Source organism: Mobula hypostoma, chromosome 13, assembly GCF_963921235.1.
Source record: "Mobula hypostoma chromosome 13, sMobHyp1.1, whole genome shotgun sequence".
NCBI classification, from domain to species: Eukaryota; Metazoa; Chordata; class Chondrichthyes; order Myliobatiformes; family Myliobatidae; genus Mobula; species Mobula hypostoma.
In genome coordinates, this window is record NC_086109.1 from 11,004,865 (window position 1) to 11,023,318 (window position 18,454).

Sequence of the window (18,454 nt, forward strand, 5' to 3'; positions counted from 1 at the left end):
TTTTTTTATTGATTTAATTATGTTCTTACTTGTAGAAATTGTGTTCATGTTTTTCTTGTGAATGTTGTGTACTTTGGTCACCCACCTACAGCGAAGATCTAAATAGGGTTGAAAGAGTGCAGAGAAAATTTACAAGGATGTTGCCAGGACTTGAGAACCAGAGCTAGACGGGAAGATCGAATAGGCTAGGACTTTATTCCTTGGAACACAGACAACTGAGGGGAGGTTAGAAAGAGGAATACAAAATTATGAGGGGTATAGATAGGGTAAATGCAAGCAGGTTTTATTCCTTTCTCTTCACATTCTTTTTCCCTCTCTCCTTTTTCTCCCTTTGTCCCTCGCACTATACCCCTTGCCCATCCTCTGGGCTTCCGCCCTCCCCCTTTCTTTCTCTCTGGGCCTCCTGTCCCATGATCCTCTCATATCCCTTTTGCCAATCAACTGTCCAGCTCTTGGCTCCATCCCTCCCCCTCCTGTCTTCTCCTACCATTTCGGATCTCCCCCTCCCCCTCCCACTTTCAAATCTCTTACTATCTCTTCTTTCAGTTAGTCCTGATGAACGGTCTCGGTCTGAAAAGTCGACTGTACCTCTTCCTAGAGATGCTGCCTGGCCTGCTGCGTTCACCAGAAACTTTTATGTGTGTTGCTTGAAATTCCAGCATCTGCAGATTTCCTTGAGTGTGTGAGGTTTTATTCCATTGAGGTTGGGTGAGACTACAACTAGAGGTCATGGGTTAAGTGTGAAAGGTGAAAAGCTTAAGGGTTACATGGGGGAAACTTCATTCAGGGGTCATGAGGGTGTAGAATGAGCTGCCAGCACAAAGGGCCTGTTTCTGTGCTGTGTTTTTCTATGAATATGATGCTATGTGCCAGTGATGCTTCTGCAAGTAAGTTTTTCACCCCTGGTAGCAGCATCCATCATCAAGGACCCCCACCATCCACTCCATGCTCTCTTCTCACTCCTACCAGCAAGCAGGAGGAGGTGTGAGCCTTAGGTCACATACCAGCTGTTTCAGGAACACTTATTACCCCTCAAACGTCAGGCTCTTGGACCAGGGTGAATAACTACCCTCACCTCAACTCTGAACTGACCCCACAACCTATAGACTCTCTTTCAAGGACTCTACACTCATGTTCTCAGTAGTATGTATTTACTTTTTTATTTGCTTGTTTATGTAGAGTCATAGAAAAGTACAGCATAAAAACAGGTCCTTCGACCCATCTAGTCCATACTAAGCCATTTAAACTGGCTACTCCCATCGACTTGCACCAGGACCATAGCCCTCCATACCCTTACCATCCGTGTACCTATCCAAACTTCTCTTAAGTGTTGAAATCAAGCTCGCACGCACCACTCGTGCTGATATCTCGCTTCACTCTCTCACTACCCTCTAAGTGAAGAAGTTTCCCCTCATGTTCCCACTAAACTATACACCTTTCCCCTTTAACCCATGACCTCTAGCTGTAGTCTCACCCAACCTCAGGGGGAAAAGCCTGCTGCATTTACCCTATCAAAACCCCTCATTATTGTGTATACCTCTATCAAATGCACAGATTGTCTTCTGAACACTGGCTGTTTGTCCGTCTTTGTGTGCAATTTTTCATCAATTCTATTGTATTTCTCTGTTCTACTGTGAATGCCTGCAAGAAAATGATTGTTAAGGTAGTATATGGTGACACACACACACAGTACACTCTTTGCTGATGAATTTAATTTACAGGGGGAAAATAAGTGAGCAGTTTGAGTACAGGACTTGCAAGGAGATCTAGCATAGATACAATGGGTCAAATAGTTTCTGATGTCACGCGAGAATACTTGACATATATTTTGGGGCGGCATGGTAGTGTAGTGGTTAGCACAACGCTTTACAGCACCGATGACCCAGGTTCAAATCCCACCACTGCCTGTAAGGAGTTTGTATGTTCTCACTGTGGCTGTGTGGGTTTCTTCCGGGTGCTCCGGTTTCCTCCCACAGTCCAAAGACCTACCGGCTGGTAAGTTAACTGGTCATTGCAAATTGCCCCATAATTAGCCTAGGGTTAAATCGGGGGTAGCTGGAGAGTGCAGTTCGAAGGGCCAAAGGACCTACTGCATGCTATATCTCAATCAATCAATAAATAATACGAGTCCAGGATATCATGCTGCAGCTGGTCAACACTCTGATTAGTCCACATTTGGAGTAATGTGTTTGGTTCTGGTCACTGCATTGCAGCAAAGACGTGGTAGCTTTAAAGAGCATGCAGAAGAGGTTCACCTGTATGTTGCCTTGACTGGAGAGTATTAGCTGTAAGGAGAAGTTGGTCGAACTTGGATGTTTTCCTGGAGAGTCAGAGGCCAAGGGACGTCTTAAAAGAATCTTTTAAATCATTGGGGCTTTGGGGCTTCTTCTGTTGCTTCCATGATGGGGGGTGGGGGTTCTGTCAATGCTTCTGCTGGCATGGCGGGGTGGGGGGGGGTCTTTGCTCTTGGTGCTGTTTGTGCAAAGGGAGGGGGAGCTTCGATGTTTCTATCATTCATTCTATGGTGTTTCTTGTTTTGTGGGTGTCTGTGAAGAGTACGAATTTCAGATTGTATACTGCATACCTACTAAAATCAACCTGTGAACCTTTGAAAATCATGAGAAACATAGATGGGGTAGACCAGCCAGTTTTTATCCCAGGGAAGAAATACTGGAGGCCATGGCTTTAAGATGAGGGGGGGGAGTTTAACGGAGATTTACAAGGCAAACATTTTTACACAGAGAACGGCAGATGCCTGACGCCAGGAAGAGGTGGAAGCAGATACGATAGCCACATTTCAGACGCTTTTAGGCAAGCCTTTAAAACAAATAGTGGAGGGATTTTGACCGCGTGAAGCCTCTGGTCAAGGTGGCACTGAGCTGTGATGTCCATCAATGTTGTGGCTCAGATTTGTTTTTTTTTTAGGTTTATAGGGATAGTTTGGGGAGGGTAGTGTGGGGAGTTGGAGGTCAAGTTAGGGTTTATGGACTGGAATGAGGTAGTTAGAGGTTGGGGCAGCAATTGAGGAATCAGGGACAGGCCAGGGTGATCTACGGTCAAAGGTCAGCATCCCCGAAGGTCAGGTTGACAGGTACTGAAGCGACTAGGTTGGAGGTTTGTATGGGCTGGAGCCATGAGGGTCAGTGATCCTCCCCAGGTGATTGGAATTGGAGCTCCTTGTGAATCCAGAAGTCGAGGTCTGAAGGTCAAACCCGTGATTAGCGAGTCACGGAGTCGATACTCAGAGCTCGGCATAAGGTGAAGTCCAGAGCTCAGTGAATTCACACCTGGATGCTCGAAGGTTGAAGACCGAGATCAGCAAGTCCAGAAGTAAAGGCCTGAAGGTCAAAGCCCTGGCCTGTGTGGTCTTGCGATCCCAGTGACTGAGAGTCTGGAGGTAGAAGGTTGGATTGAAGTCTGAGAGTCCAGGGCCAAAGTCTCCTTGGTAAGTGGGTTCGATTCCCTCCGCTGTCCCTCAGGACGTTTTACTTTCTCCCCGAGATCGAATGGGTTTTCATCTGGGTTCCTCCCATATTCCAAAGACAACCCTTGGTTAGGGTTAATACAGACATCCCACCCTGCAAAAACTCATTTCAGGGAGGTAGCACCATCAATTTGCGGGAGACTCCCGGAACTTCCAGGAGAGGTGTGATGTCTGCAATAGAGTAGCTCCTTAGCAGCTAGCCAGCTAGTTTAAATAACGTTAGCTGTGCTAATGAACGAATGACACCTGTTAAACTCACCTCAACATGTCTTTTACAGTCGTAACCCACCATGAGCAATAGAAAAGTCACTGTTGCAAACAGTGCAACGAGCAACACTGTCATTATTTTGACCCCTATTAGGCAGGGGTACACTTTAGTGTCGTCTGGGGTGACGTACCTTTTATATTTTTTTTGGAACACTCTGCCATGGCGCTCTCTCTCTCTCTCATGGTCGCGCGCTCGCTCTCAAGCACTCTTGCTTGCTTTCTCTCTTGCTCGCGTGCTCTCGCTTGCTTTCGCTCACACACTCTCGCTTGTTTTCTCTCTCGCTTGTGTGCTTGCTCTCACTCTCTCCCACGTGCGCGCTCTCTCTTGCTTTCTCTCGCTCACTTTCAAAAAAATTGATTTCCATGATATTGTATATAATTTGCGGGCATCAGGGAGCCACTATCAATATGCGGGAGACTCCCGGAACTTCCGGGAGAGGTGGGATGTCTGTTAATAAGATGCTATGTTGGCTCTGGAAGTATATGGTGACACTTGCAGGCTGCCCCAGCACAGTCCTTGGATTATGTTGGTGGTTGACACAAAACAAAGCATTTCACTGTTTGTTTCGCTGTTTCGACGTACATTTGACGAATCAAGCTGAAAGCTAAAGCATACATCGTTCCTCCGCCCATTGAGCATATATTGCATTAAGCCTATTTGTCTTGCCATTGAGTTTTACTGCATCCACTAATAATGATGCAATATAATCCTAGATCCGTCACGGAAGTTGGCACGAAAGAGAGCACCGCTCCTAACACCCCAAACCTGAACATCAGCAGCGCATTTGTAACGCCGCAACGTTGGCAAAGGGACTGGCGAATGATTGACAGGAGCCCGGGAACGCGTGTTGGCCCTGCCCACCTTTCCCGGACGAGCCTCCTTCCCACCGGCCAATCAGCGGCGGGGGATACGGACGAGCCTCTGCCACGTGACGCGGGTGCTGCCAGCATGGAAGGAGCGAGCGCGTGACAGCGGAGCAGGCTGAGCCGAGCGAAACCTCCTATAGTGATAATCCTTGCAAAGAGTGGATAAGAAAATAAATGATCAGCAAATACTAACACAGACCAGTGCATTGCAACGACAGCGGGGGCGCCAGATGTTTCCTACGGCTGCATTGCATTTTCTGTGCAAAATCAGGTTAGAGAATATATTTCAGTATAAAATACCGCACGACAGATGCCCTTTTAGATTGTGTTATTGGTTCTAACTGTAGCAATTCCATTCCTTACCCCATAGTTCACCGAGCAAGTTTAAAATTGTTTTCATTCTGCAATGTTTCCTTAAACACGTCACGGGAGCAGTGTGTTTCGGAAAATATGAAAAACTGCTTGTTGTTCAGTATAATGAAAGTTTTCTTGAACGTATAATGTTAGAATGAAATTGTAAAGTATGAGTCTGAGATTTGCTTTCGCTGCCAGACGGAAGAATGAATTTTTTTTGCAACTTTTTTTCCCCTCAATGTAATTTGACACTGTCGATGCCAGCTGTCCTTGATCTGACTGACAGCCACGTTGACCTATCAGCAGAAGAGGCCGATCGGCGCTCTCTCTCAATTGGAGCAGGGATGGAACCGGAGACGAATAGCAATGGAGCAAGGGCAGGCCCTGTGGCTGAGTGGCTGATGCAATGTAAACCTCTAGCTGTCACGAGGCACTACAACATTAATTAACCTTTCGGCAGACAAGGGACGCTAGTGTTGACACTGCTGCCTGCAACAAAACATGCGCTTTCCTTCAAACTCGAGCGTTTAAATGGCCAGGCTGGTTTGAGTTTATGTTTTTAACTAAACCACAGTGGTCAGTTCCTCAAGAGAAGATTGCAGAAGCCAGCAGCGTTGGTCGCGAAAAGTTGGGGATTTTTTTTCAGTGGAAGTACTTTGAAACCATAAACGATTAACTGCAAAATCCATTTTGAGCTCATTTCTGCTTCAGGGTTGAGGGAGACGTGGTTTCTTCAGGTCCTGAACTGGCTGATGAGGCCAATGTAATGATCGAGACAGATGCGACAGGAAGGGCCTGATTGGGTAGTTTGTGAAGTGGTTTTCTCCTTTTAAAAATTCATAACTTTGAAGTTATTACAAAGTACACATATGTTACCATATTCTACCTCGAGATTTCATTTTCTAGCTGGAATTTACAGGGGGAAATGCTATAGAACTTATTTTAGGAACTACATAAAAAGACAAAGATAAACCTGCCACATACTCAAGGCCTCTGTGCAAATTGGAAAATTGGTTCGTTATGATGTACGGTGAAAAATTTAGTGTCACACGCCACCAATACAGATCATTTCATTACAGCAGTACATTGAGGTAGTCCAAAGAAAAAGCATTAACAGAATGCAGAATGAAGTGTAACAGAGAAGGGACAACGCAGGCAAGACATTGAGGTGCCAGGCCTTGACAAGGTAGATTATGAAGTCAGCAAGTTGCTGGAGGAACTCAGCAGGCCAGGCAGTTACTATGGAAAAAAAAGTACAGTCGACATTTCAGGCCAAAACCCTTCAGCAGGGCTGGAAGATTTAAACTTCTTCAGGGTAGGCATCCCTGGAACAGACTTCGCAGAGTAGCAATCCTGCTGAGTCTTGAGTCCTGCCTGAGGGTTTCAGCCCAAAACGTCGACTCTACGTTTTTTCCATAGATGCTGCCGGCCTGCTGAGTTCCTCTGGCACTTTGTGTGTGTTACTCAGATTTCCAGCATTTGCAGATTTTCTCTCATTTATGAAGTCAGCGGGCCATTTTATCATACAAGATTGTGTGCTCCAGCTGTCTTGCCTCAAGGTTTTCAATACCATTCTGAACGCTTCTTCTCCAGTTTGGATGTAGACAGGGATTCCTAAATGTTTTCAAAGCAGCTTTGAACACACAGTCATAAAGTTATACAGCCCAGAAATGGGATCTGCAGCCCATCTCTTTCATGCCAGCCTTTTTGCTCATCTACTCTAAGCCTATTTCCCTGTATTAGGTCCATATCTTGTGTTTTTAAGACCTGTCTAAATGCCTCCTATACTCAGTAATTGTATTTGATTCCACCAGGTCCTCGGGCAGCACGTTCCAGATGTCAACAACTCAGAGTGCAAAAACGCTTACCCCTCATATCGCCTTTTAAAATTCCCCCCCTCCCCATTTTAAATCTATGTCCTCTTGCTTTTTGACACTCTTGCCATTGGAGGAAGACTTTGGCTCTCTGCTCCTTCAATTTCCCTTTTACCAGAATTCTTGCAACACTCTTTAGGAAAGCTCCTGCTTGCCAGATGTCACTTTACCTGCAAGCTTCTGCTCCCGACCTACTTTCACCAGCTGCTCTTTGGCACTCCCGGTCAAAAATCAGCCTTACCCCAAGTGGGGACTTAACTTGAGCGCCAGTCCTATCTTTATCCATAACTATGTTGTAACAAATACATACTGATTGGTCATTGTAAATTTTCTTGAGAATAGGCTAGTGTCAAATAAATTGGTGCTGGGCAGCGCCAGAGGGGTCAGTTCCATGCTGTATCTCTTTAAAAAAACCATAAACTGTGTACATACATCTATTGATGCTTCTGGACACATCTTCAGTGATGTTCCTGGAATCATTGGGTGTTTCCGGTCTTTCAACATCATACAACCTCCTCCAGGTGACCCAGCCGGGGCTGATCAGACCCCAGCTTGTGTCCAGATGGCTTGCTGCTTATGACTCCATAACTCCCCTCTTTTGAGCCACAGCCATCTTGAGGCCCTCTCTGCCACATCGGTGGTACTGCGGGTGGCTCTCCTCTTCCTCTCTCCCTCGATGCCCAAAATGCTGAAGGCTCTAACTAAGGAACGGGCAACGAATCCCCTACATCCAACTTCCACTGGGAGACACCTCGCTCTCCATCCAGCTTAAACTAAAACTTAAATAATTAAGGATATTGTTGCAAAGTGTTCCCTAATTGACACTTCTACCACCTTCTGTCTGGTTTCATTTCTGAATGTACCTTCTCTAGTGAAACCATCTACATATTATCTGGAAAGGCTGTCTTACAGATATTTAACATTCCAACCCATCCAACCCTTTGTAGTCAGGCAAATCCTGTCAATAGTGGGAAAGTTACAGTCAACAAACATTATCACCTTCTCTGATAGAACTATCTACGTACTGTCTCAAAAGACTATCTTACAGACTTTTAACATTCTAGCCCATCCAAGCTCTTTGCACTAAGGCGAATCCTGTCAATAGTAGGAAAGGTAAAGGCTCGGACCAAAGTCACCCTAAAGAGAAAATCTGCAGATGCTGGAAATCCGGGCAACACACACAAAATGCTGGAGGAACTCAGTAGGCCAGTCAGCATCTATGGGAAAGAGTACAGTCGACGTTTTGGGCTGAGACCCTTCATCATGACTATCATCCTATTGCTTTTATACATCTCTGTGATTTGCTTACACTAACTTCTGTTGAGTATAACCCAAACAAATTGCTCACCCACCACCTATTCCTCAGTTCTATCGGCATGGCCTAGATGATTTCTCAGGGATATCCTCCCTATGTTCTACTGTGATATCCTTGTAATCAATAGTGTGACCCCCCCCCCTTAGTGACCTTGACCATGGAATGATTATAGGGCCAAATGGGGTTGGTTGAGTATCTCAGAAACTGCTAATGTCCTGGGATTTTCACACACAGCTTTCTCCAGAGTTTGTAGAGAATGGTGTGAAAAACGGGGGGGGAAAAGTGAGCATCAGTTCTGTGTTAAAGAGAGAGGTCAGAGGAGAATGGCCAGACTGGTTCAAGCTGACAGGATGGTGACTGTAACTCAGATAACCACGCGTTACAGGAGTGCTGTGTGCAGAGGGGCATCTCTGAATACACAACAGGTCAAACTTCGAAGTTGATGAGGTGCAGCAGCAGAAGACCGCAAGCCATACACCGAGTGGCCAGTTTATTATGTGCAGGGGTAACTAATCTAGTGTCCACTAAGAACGTTGTAGTGTCACACACTAGATAATTTTGTCCTGTGTCAATATTTGTGTCCATATAAGGTAATTACACGGACACTGCAGTAACCAATACACTTGGCCAAAATATTTTATGTCACCTGCTCTCGTTTTAAAAATGTATACATGCCAAAGATGTATCGCAGCGGGTAGTGTAATGTTATTACAGCGCCAAAGACCCGGGTTCAATTCCACGCTGTCTGTGAAGAGTTTGTGAGTTCTCCCCTTGACCTCGCGGGATTCCTCCGAGTGCTCTGGTTTCCTCCCACAATCCAAAGACATACGGGTTAGTAGTTTAATTGGTCACATGGGTCCAATTGGGCTTGTTGGGCCAGAAGGGCCTGTTTCCATGCTAAACAAGTAAATAAGCTGTTTACATTTTTTATGTGTGTGACGCTGTGAAAGGGAGAGACTGTACAAGTGTTCTCATGAAACCAGTGTGGGAACTATACCAATTTACTAACCTATGACCTGAGCCAGATGTGAAATCAAATCTGTGAAAGCGATTTATCTTCTTCCTTTTAGAATTCAAGTTTGTGTTGGTGAGTGGGGTATGGGGGGGAGAGGTATTGGTGGGACGTGTGTCCAATTATTGAATACTTTCACAAAAGTTTCATTGAAGAATTCTCAATGGTTTTAGGAGCACGTGTATCATTTATACGCAGGAGTGAAAAGGTTAACATATGGGAAGCATTTGGTGGTTCACTGGAGTTTAGAAGAATGAGGAGGGATCTCATTCAAACCTTTCGAATATCGAAAGGCCTAGTGAACATGGAGGGGATGTTTCCTGTAGTGGGGGAGTCTACGATCAGAGGGCACAACCTCAGGATAAAAGGACATCCCTTTAGAGCGGAGATGAGGAGGGATTTCTTTAGCCAAAGGGTAGTGGATCTGTGGAATTCATTGTCACAGACAGCTGTGGATGCTAGGTCACTGGGTGTATTTAAAGCGGAGGTTGATAATTTCTTGATTAGTAAGGGTATCAAAGGCTACGGGGAGAAGGCAGGAGAATGGGGTTGAGAGGGATAATAAATCAGCCACGTTGGAATGGTGGGGCAGACTCGATGTGCTAAATGATCTAATTCTGTTCCTGTGTCTTATTGGTCATTTAGCTAGCAGAATTTTATCTAAAGACAAAATACTCTGCAGATGCTAGGGTTAAAGCAACACTCACAACATGCTGGAGGAACTCAGTAGGTCAGGCAGCATCCGTGGAAACGATCAGTCGACGTTTCGGGCTGGAACCCTTCGTCAGGACTGAAGAGGGAAGGGGCAGAGGCCCTATAAAGAAGGTGGGGGAAGGGTGGGAAGGAGAAGGCTGGTAGGTGGCAGGTGCAGAATTTTATCTACATGCTTAAACTTGTCACTAAATTTCTCCAACTTCAGTTCCCCATTCGAGGGTGCTCCTTGAAAGGTCCCTCATGAGGGTGTCTGTGCTGTATCTCATGAGGGCTCCACCGGGGTGTAAAACTAGAATGCACCAGTGGCTAATCAGAGCTCTGCCTGAGCCTGGGGACTCTCTTAACATTTTCACACCTGGCATTTCCATAGGTGTGAGATTTGTACCACTGCCTTGGTGAGAAGGAGAGTTGGTGTGCATCAGAATGCGGGTGGATTGCTTTCAGCGCTGACGACCTGCGACAAACTTTTGACATTGGAAACCAAATACCAGGAGTCCACAAATGCCCCAGTATCACAATTGAGATTGTATGAGACGTTTGTGAGACCACGCTGGGAGTAGTGCCGTTCCAGTTAATCAGCCACAGTAGGGGTTCCCAACCTTTTTTATGCAATGGACCCCTACCATTAACCAAGGGGTCCGTGGACCCCGGGTTGGGAAGCCCAAGGTACAGGAGGCGTCATTAAGCTGGTGAGAATGCAGGAAAGATTCAGGAGAATGTTGCTGGGACTGGATGACTGGAGATACAAGGAGAGATTGGATAGGCTGCTCTGTTTTGCCTGGAGCGTAGGAGGCTCTGGGGTGACCTCAAAGAGGTTTATAAACTCACAAGAGGAGAATAAGGTGAATGGTCGCAGATTCCCCCCCCCCCCCCAGGATAGGCTAGTCTAAAACTAGAGGGCATGGGTTTAAGGTGACAAGGAAAAGAGTTCAAGGGGACCTGATGGGCAAGCATTTCACACGAGGGTCGTGGATAGGTGGAGCTGCCAGATGAAGTAGTCGAGGTGGGTGAAATTGCTACATACTTATTACTTACTCAGAGGACAGCACGGTCAGTGTAGCAGTTAGTACAATGCTTTGTAACCAGATGTAAGACTGGTTCGATTCCTGCTGCTGCCTGTATGTATGTTCTCCCCAAAGGCATCTGGGTTAAGGTTGAGTTGTGGACATACGATGTTGGCACCAGGAGTGTGGCAATACTCGTGGGCTGCCCAACACAAGTCTCGCTGACTTGATTCGATGCAAAGTGTGGCGTCTGACTGCATGTTTTGGCGTACACGTGACAAATAATGCTAACCTCACTTAGGGTGGGAAAGGTTTTGGAGGTATATGGACCAAGTTCAGACAAGGGGGACTAGCTCAGACAGCCATCTTGGTCGGCATGGAGAAGTTGGGCCGAAGGGCCTGTTTATACTCTGTGACTGTAGATGGGAGCGGCCCATTGTAATTGCACTGTCGCTGCAGCTCGATCCGAGCTCCTGGCCAGTGCAAGTGTCTCCTGCACAGATGTGACACAGAAAACATCGCTGTACACATTGGGGATTGACCTAATTGCATTACTTGGTATGAATGGGTCCCTGCAGAACTGCTGAACTAGCTGGAGCGAGGAGTTCCCCCATTAACATCCCTGCATTTTATTTGTGGAAATTGCCAAGGTACGTGCTTTCTGCTTGACGATGCTGGAGGTCCCTCAGGTGGGACGCCCCTGTGCCGTGATGGTTAGCACGACACTACAGCTATTACAGTTCGGGGCATCGGAGTTCGGTGTTCAGTTCCACTACTGTCGGTAAGGAGTTTGTATGTTCTCCCTGTGACCGTGTGAGTTTCCGGTTTCCTCCCACAGTCCAAAGTTGTACCAGTTAGTAGGTTAATTGGTCATTGTAAACTCTCCTGTAATTGGGCTAAGGTTAAACAGATGGGCTGCTGGGTGGTGCAGACAGGCCTGTTCCACGCTGTATTTCTAAATAAAATGAACAAAGTACAAATATCGCCCCTGCCGCAGCTCACCCACCCACTGGAATTTTTAACTATTTTATTTGGTGATGGAATGGGGCCTCCAGAATATGTAAAAATGCTGTACAACTATCCCATGAATCTCATTGCCCCTAGAGCTCTGCACAATTTTCCCCTGCAGTTACATAAACAATCCCTTTTCGAATGCTGCTCTCGAAGGTGCTGGTGTTATCTTCTCGACTGTGCATCACAGATCATCGATATTTGCTCCTTTTTTTTCCTATTCACCCTAATTTATATCTGTTCCAACCCCTTTTGCAATGTGTTACGGTAAAGCCAGAACAATTAAGTTTACAACCAAGGGGAGTTAATTTCTCTCTGCCTTACCTACTGAGTTCAGATCAGTAGCTTGTTCTTTGACCATGCTGTCTGCTGGTTTTATTGGTGCTTTTCTTCAGAAGTGTGATGGCTTCTCATTAACTTACCTCAGCGAGGAGGTAGAGAACTCTGAAGACTCACTCAGCAGTTCAAAACCACCTTCTTCCCCTTTGCTATCAGATTTCTGAGCAGTCCTTTATTTTGTACTTTGTTGACCTTTGTAATTTACAGTAATTTAATGTTTGTGAAGAGGGTCTTTCTTGGATGTTGGGAGATCCTTGATGATAGATGGTGCCTTCTTGAGGGAGCATGTCCTGTAGATGCTGTCAGTGGTGAGAAGATGGACCAGGCACAGATATCATCCTTTCAGCATCTGCCCTGTTCATTCCTCTCAGGATCAATAAGACAAATCCCAACTCCATGACAATGTCACTGCTCCCCCTGGTCATTTACACTGGGAACACAGGGATGCCGGCATCAACGTAGGACGTTCATTTCATATAAGCATCATTTCTTCCGGCACATAGGAAGGACGGTAGAAACACAGTGATGCTGGCATACACACCCGATAAGAAGGGGAGCAGTTGAAGGCCATTGAGCCCTTCGAGTCTGCCTGCTGTCCATGATCATTGTAATTAGGTGATAAGTTTTCCAGTCACGGAACTAATGACTGACCGAGTCAGTCTGAGGACGGTGTGTTAACTAGAAGCAGAGTGTCACTTGGAAATGGGTCATTAACAATCTGGCAACAAAATGACTTTTCTGGAAGTGTTAGTTGATCTGGATGTTTCATTGACTCCTTTGGAAGATGCCATCAAACAGGATAAACCACCCAGCAACCAGGGCAGATTTTAAAGATTAGCTTTATTTGTTAACGTACAGTGAAATGCGTCATCCGTGTCAAATCAAATCAGCGAGGATTGTGCGGGGAAGTGTCAACGTAGCAGGTCCGCGCCTCACCAACTCTTCGCTGTACAACCTGTGGCAGGAAGTCAGAGCACCCGGAGGAATCCCACACGGTTACAGGGAGGACGCACAAGCTGCTTACAGGCAGCGCGCAGCGGCAGAAATCGAACCTCGACCCTACGGCCAGCAGCGCGAGGCATCACGCTGGCCAAACGCTACCGTACTGCCCAGGCGACTGTCGAACGGAAGGGACCTCTTTGCCGGTGCTCAGAGTCGGAAGCTGAATTTCCTTCCTGTCAAGTGGAACTTCAGTTCAGTAGGTATCTGCCGAGGCCACTTTCCTGATGAAGGGTCCCAGACCTTTACGGGGACGATTTACTCCCCTCTGTAGATGCTGTCTGACTTGCAGCATTTTGTGTGTGTCGCTCTAGTCAAATCCTGTTAAGGAACTAGGACAGATCGTACTTCAGTGAGCGCCCAGTTAAATCCACCCGAGGACTCCACAAAGAAGTAAAACTGTTGACGGTAACTTGGCATTTTTCTCTGTTTCTACGGAAACAATATACATACAGCACGGGCCACGACATCGGAATGGGAGCAAGTCTGGCAAGGACATCTATGAGGCACTATCAGGAGAAGTACTCATGTTAAGTGCTGAGGCCCTGCCCTGTTCTCGCTAGTACCATCAGGCAGGAGCATGAGGTCCCACACCGCCAGGTTCAGAATCCGACTTAATATCACCAGCGTACTGTGAGATTTGTTGATTTTGCGGCAGCAGTACAACGCAATACGTAATAATAAATAGTGGAATTACAGTAACTGGGTGTGTAATTAATTAAATAAGTAGTGCGAAAATAGTAGTGGGGTAGTGTTTGTGGGTTCAATGCCTTGGGTGATGCAGATCCTGAATGATGGACACTGCCTTTGTGAGGCATCGCTCCTTGAAGATGTCCCAGATGCTGGGGAGGCCGCTGCCCAGGAACAGAACAGTTAATTATCGGTTTTAATATCATTGTTGTAAAATGTGTTGTTTTGTGGCAGCAGTACACAATGCAAGACAAAAATGACTACAGGTTGCATTAAGTAAGTAGATCGATGGTCAATGCGAAACAGGACTAGTGAGGTCATGTTCGTGGACCGTGTAGAAATCTGACTGCAGAGGCGAAGAAGCTGTTCCTAAAACACTTGAGTGTGGGTCTTCAGGCTGTTGTACCTCCTCCCCTATGATAGTAATGAGAAGGGAGCATGACCCAGATGGTACGGGGCCTTCATGATGGATGAAGCCTTCCTGAGGCGCTGACTTTTAAAGATATGGTGGGAAGGCGCGTGTCTATGTTAAGTCTACAACCCTGCTCTCCCTCTTTCGATCCTGCACAATGGAGCCGCCATACCAGAAGGTGAAGTGACCAGTCAAAATGCTTTCCGCAGTACATCTGCGTGGGAAAAAAAGAGATTGGGAGTGTCTTTGGTGACGTGTCAAATCTCCTCAGACTCCTAATGAAGAAGAGCCACTGGTTTGCTGCCTTCGTGATTACATCAATCTGTTGGCTTTTACGGGAGGGACCTGTGCAGCAGGCCCAGGAGAAATATGTGTGTTATGTGTCTCAGGAGGAACTTGTGTTCAGAGTGACTCAGCAGAAAGATGTGCTCCACACTCAGAAGGAACTTGGGTATATAGCATACGCTCAGGAGAAGTGTGTGTGTGTGTTGTGCTCTCAGGAGGAACTTGAAGTTAATATGCTTGGGAAATCTGAGGAGGCAGAAGGAAGGCTGATTCATTTATTCTAAGTATCTATTAAATTGATTCATTCACTGATGCAGCACAGTAGCAGGTCTTTCCAGCCCAGTGAGCCTGCACCCACCCGGTTACACCCATGTGACCATTTAACTTGCTAGCCCATACATCTTTGGAATGTGGGTAGAAACCAGAAACCTGGAGGAAATGCAGGCACGGGGAGACTGTACAAACCCTTTGCAGACAGTGGCAGGAATTGAACCCGGGATCACTGGTGCTGTAGTAGTGTAACGCTGGTCACTACACTACCGTGCCACCTCTAAATTCATAAAATCTTGAGAGGCGTGGGCGAGGGATCCTTTTCTCGAGGTAGGAATGTCAAAGGCTAGAGAACAGCATTTGAGGTGGTTGGGTGGGGGGAGTTTCAAGGAGAAGTGTGGGGCCGCTCTGTTTTACACAGAGACTGGTGGGGGCTTGTCGTCGTTACTTGTGAGGCAAATACGAGTCGTGTTTAAGGGGCTTTTGGACAGGCACGTGAATGTAGGCACAGAGAGGGAAATGGATCACGTGCAGTCAGAAGAGACTTTGTTTATCTTGGCGTGGTGTTTGGCACAAATGTTGTCGGCCAAGTGGTCTGTTGCTGTGATGTACGTCCACACCTGCATTGGCCTCCATCAGAGCGGAGATACAGGGGCCTAAAGGCACGCGGTCATTTTAGCAGCAGCTTCTTCCGCCCCATCAGGTTTCTGAACAAACCCATAAACACTCCCTCACTATTCTTGCTCTCTTTTTGAACCACTTAATATAATTTTTAAATATATATTTCTTATGTTACTCTTCCTCTCGTGTTCTCAATATTTATTGCCTATTTGTTTATTATAATTTTCTTTTTGTATTTGCACATTGTTTGTACGCCCAGTTGTGCATTGGCTTTATTGAATGTGCCTGCAAGAAAATAAACCTCAGGGTCACATATGGTGACATGTGATACTTCGACAATAAATTTACTTTGAACTTTGCTTCCTCAAAACAACAAATTTCACGACGTACGTCAATGATAATGAACCTGATTCTGGTAACAAATCTAGAGCCTTACCAAAATGGCTAATGTTTGAGATGTTAATGTTTGAGCCAAGTGCAGAAATGTGTGTGCACCTGTCATCAGCCTAATGGGATGCCCACTGTACATGGATAATTGGTGTAACCTAAATTCCTGTGCATAAGGAATGACTCACTGTCCATCAATAACAGACGCAAAATCATTAGTCCGTACATCCGCTCCAAATTTACTTCCTGCTTTCAAAGAGTTAAATGTTCATAAAGGGGAGAGGAATGTTTTTGTTTAATTAAAGTGTCATACAGAGTCAAACACACATTTACACTAATCCCACTCTAATCCCATGTTATTCTCCCTATGTTCCCTTCAACTACCCTACGTACTCTTGTTTGGATGAAGGGTCTAGAACTGGCAGGTTGGCTGTCCATTTCGACCCACTGATCAACACACGTAAAATGCTGGAGGAAGTCAGCAGGTCAGGTAGCACCTATGGAAAAGAATAAACAGTCGAGGTTTTGGGCCGGGGCTGTCCACAGATGCCGCTCGACCCGTTGAGTTCCTCCAGCATTCCGTGTGTGGCTCTGGATTCAAGCATCTGCAGTCCCTTGTGTCTCCAGACTCGGAGACTCACCTACACACGAGGGGCACTTTACTTACTTATCATGTACCTTCACTCCATCCGCCTCAAAAGACGAAATGCCCCACTGTCCACGTATTTCATTTCGACTTCTAGTTCCCATTCTGAAAGTTTGGCTCATGGCCTCCTGCAGTGCTGCATTGAGGCCACACTCAGGTTGGAGAGCATCGCCTCAGTGTAGCCTCCAACCCGATGGCATGAACAGTGATTTCTCTAACTTCCGGCAGTTTCTCGCTCCCCTCCTCCTCTCTTTTTCCATTCCCCTGTCATACCTTCTCTTCTCACCTGGCCCATCACCTCATTCTTCCTTTTCTCCCATGAGCCACTCTCCTCTCCTATCAGATTGCTGCTTCTTCACAGGGAGAACGTGCGGGCAGCAGCCGTGGTCGGAATAGAACCCAGGGCTCTTGGTGCTGTGGGGAAGCGGCTGTTCCAGCTGAGTCACTGTACTACCCCGTCTTAAACATTAGAAGGGAACGTCGACTCAGACCATGAGAGGCCTGCGTCGGGCATTTTCATGCCTTACAAGGCGCAGATTGGAAGTCTGTGTGGGGCACCACTCCTCGCACAGACTAGAGCAATGTGTGGTTAAGTGCCTTGCTCAAGGGCACAAACACGCCGCCACAGCTGAGGCTCGAACTAGTGACCTTGAGATAACTGGACGAACGCCTTAACCACTTGGCCATGTGCCCAACACTAATATTAGAAAGTGTAATCAAACTGCACTGAAGTAGCATTTTGTTAAGGAGAAAGGGGCCTTGGTGCATCTGGAAACATTGAGAGGAAATTCCTGGCCCAAGGGTGTGAGTGTAACACTCTTGCTCTGCTAGAGACCTGGGTTCAGTTCCTGCTGCTGTTTGTAAAGGCTGATTTATACTTCTGCGTCAAATCGACGCGGTAGGTACGGTGTAGCCGCGAACCCTACACAGAGCCTATGCAGATCCCTATGCCGTAGCCTGACCGCGCACCTCTCCCAAAACGTAACTACGCGTCGCGGCAACGTGGACCGCAACAACTATGATTGGTCCGCTTGGTAGCATCGCATTTCCTCCTATAGCTTCCCATTGGGCGACTGAAGGGCAGGGAAGGAACTCTGGCTGCAATGCTTTCCATAAAGCTTTGCAGACTTCCGAAATTATGGAGGGGACACTTCGCTTTTCCGAAAAAAGACGCTCGCTTTAAACATCCCCGAGAAAGACTACCGTGACCATGAAGCCTTGCATGGGCAGGTGTGTGCGCATGCGTGATGTGCGCGAACTGCAGAGCGAAGCAGACACACCAACGCACAAGTATAAATGCTCACAACCCGCATAGGTCGCTTGCGTGGGTTACGGCGTCGATTTGACACAGAAGTATAAGTCAGCCTTAAGTCATCCCGTGATCGCATAGGTTTCCTCCAGGTGCTCTGGTTTCCTCCCACATTGCAAAGGTGTACAGGTTGGCGGGTTAATGGATAACATGGGTGTAATTAGGTGGTGTGGCCTTCTGGGCCAGAAGGGTTTATTACCTTGCTGTATCTCTCAATAGTAAAAAATAAATAAAGACTTGCGTCATACCCGTCACTGCTAGAGAGGTTGAGTGGAAGCACGAAGCATCATTTTGATCTGTTCCTCCTCAGACGTTGCATATATTTTCAACAATAAAGCCACTTCAGAACAGGAATGCCTTTGAAGAGAACATTTTCTGTCAGGGCAGCACAGTAGATTAGTGGTTACTTTACAGCACAGGCAACCTGGGTACAATCCCCCCCCCCCCCCGCTGCCTGTAAGGAGTTTGTACGTTCTCCCTGTGATCGTGTGGGTTTTCTCTGAATGCTCCAGTTTCCTCCCACGGTCCAAAGGCCTACCAGCTGGTAGACTAATTGGTCATTGTAAACTGTCATTGTACATTATAAATTGTCTG

General features: G+C 46.6%; 1 protein-coding gene across 1 annotated transcript in view; it reads left to right on the forward strand.

The window, feature by feature from the left end:
- Positions 1-4,705: 4,705 nt before the first annotated feature.
- Positions 4,706-18,454, forward strand: part of LOC134355424 (Krueppel-like factor 15) — a 32,621-nt gene continuing 18,872 nt past the window's right edge. The window contains exon 1 of the mRNA XM_063065284.1: positions 4,706-4,889. The gene's annotated coding sequence lies outside the window, so the exon portion shown is untranslated. The remainder of the gene's footprint in view (positions 4,890-18,454) is intronic.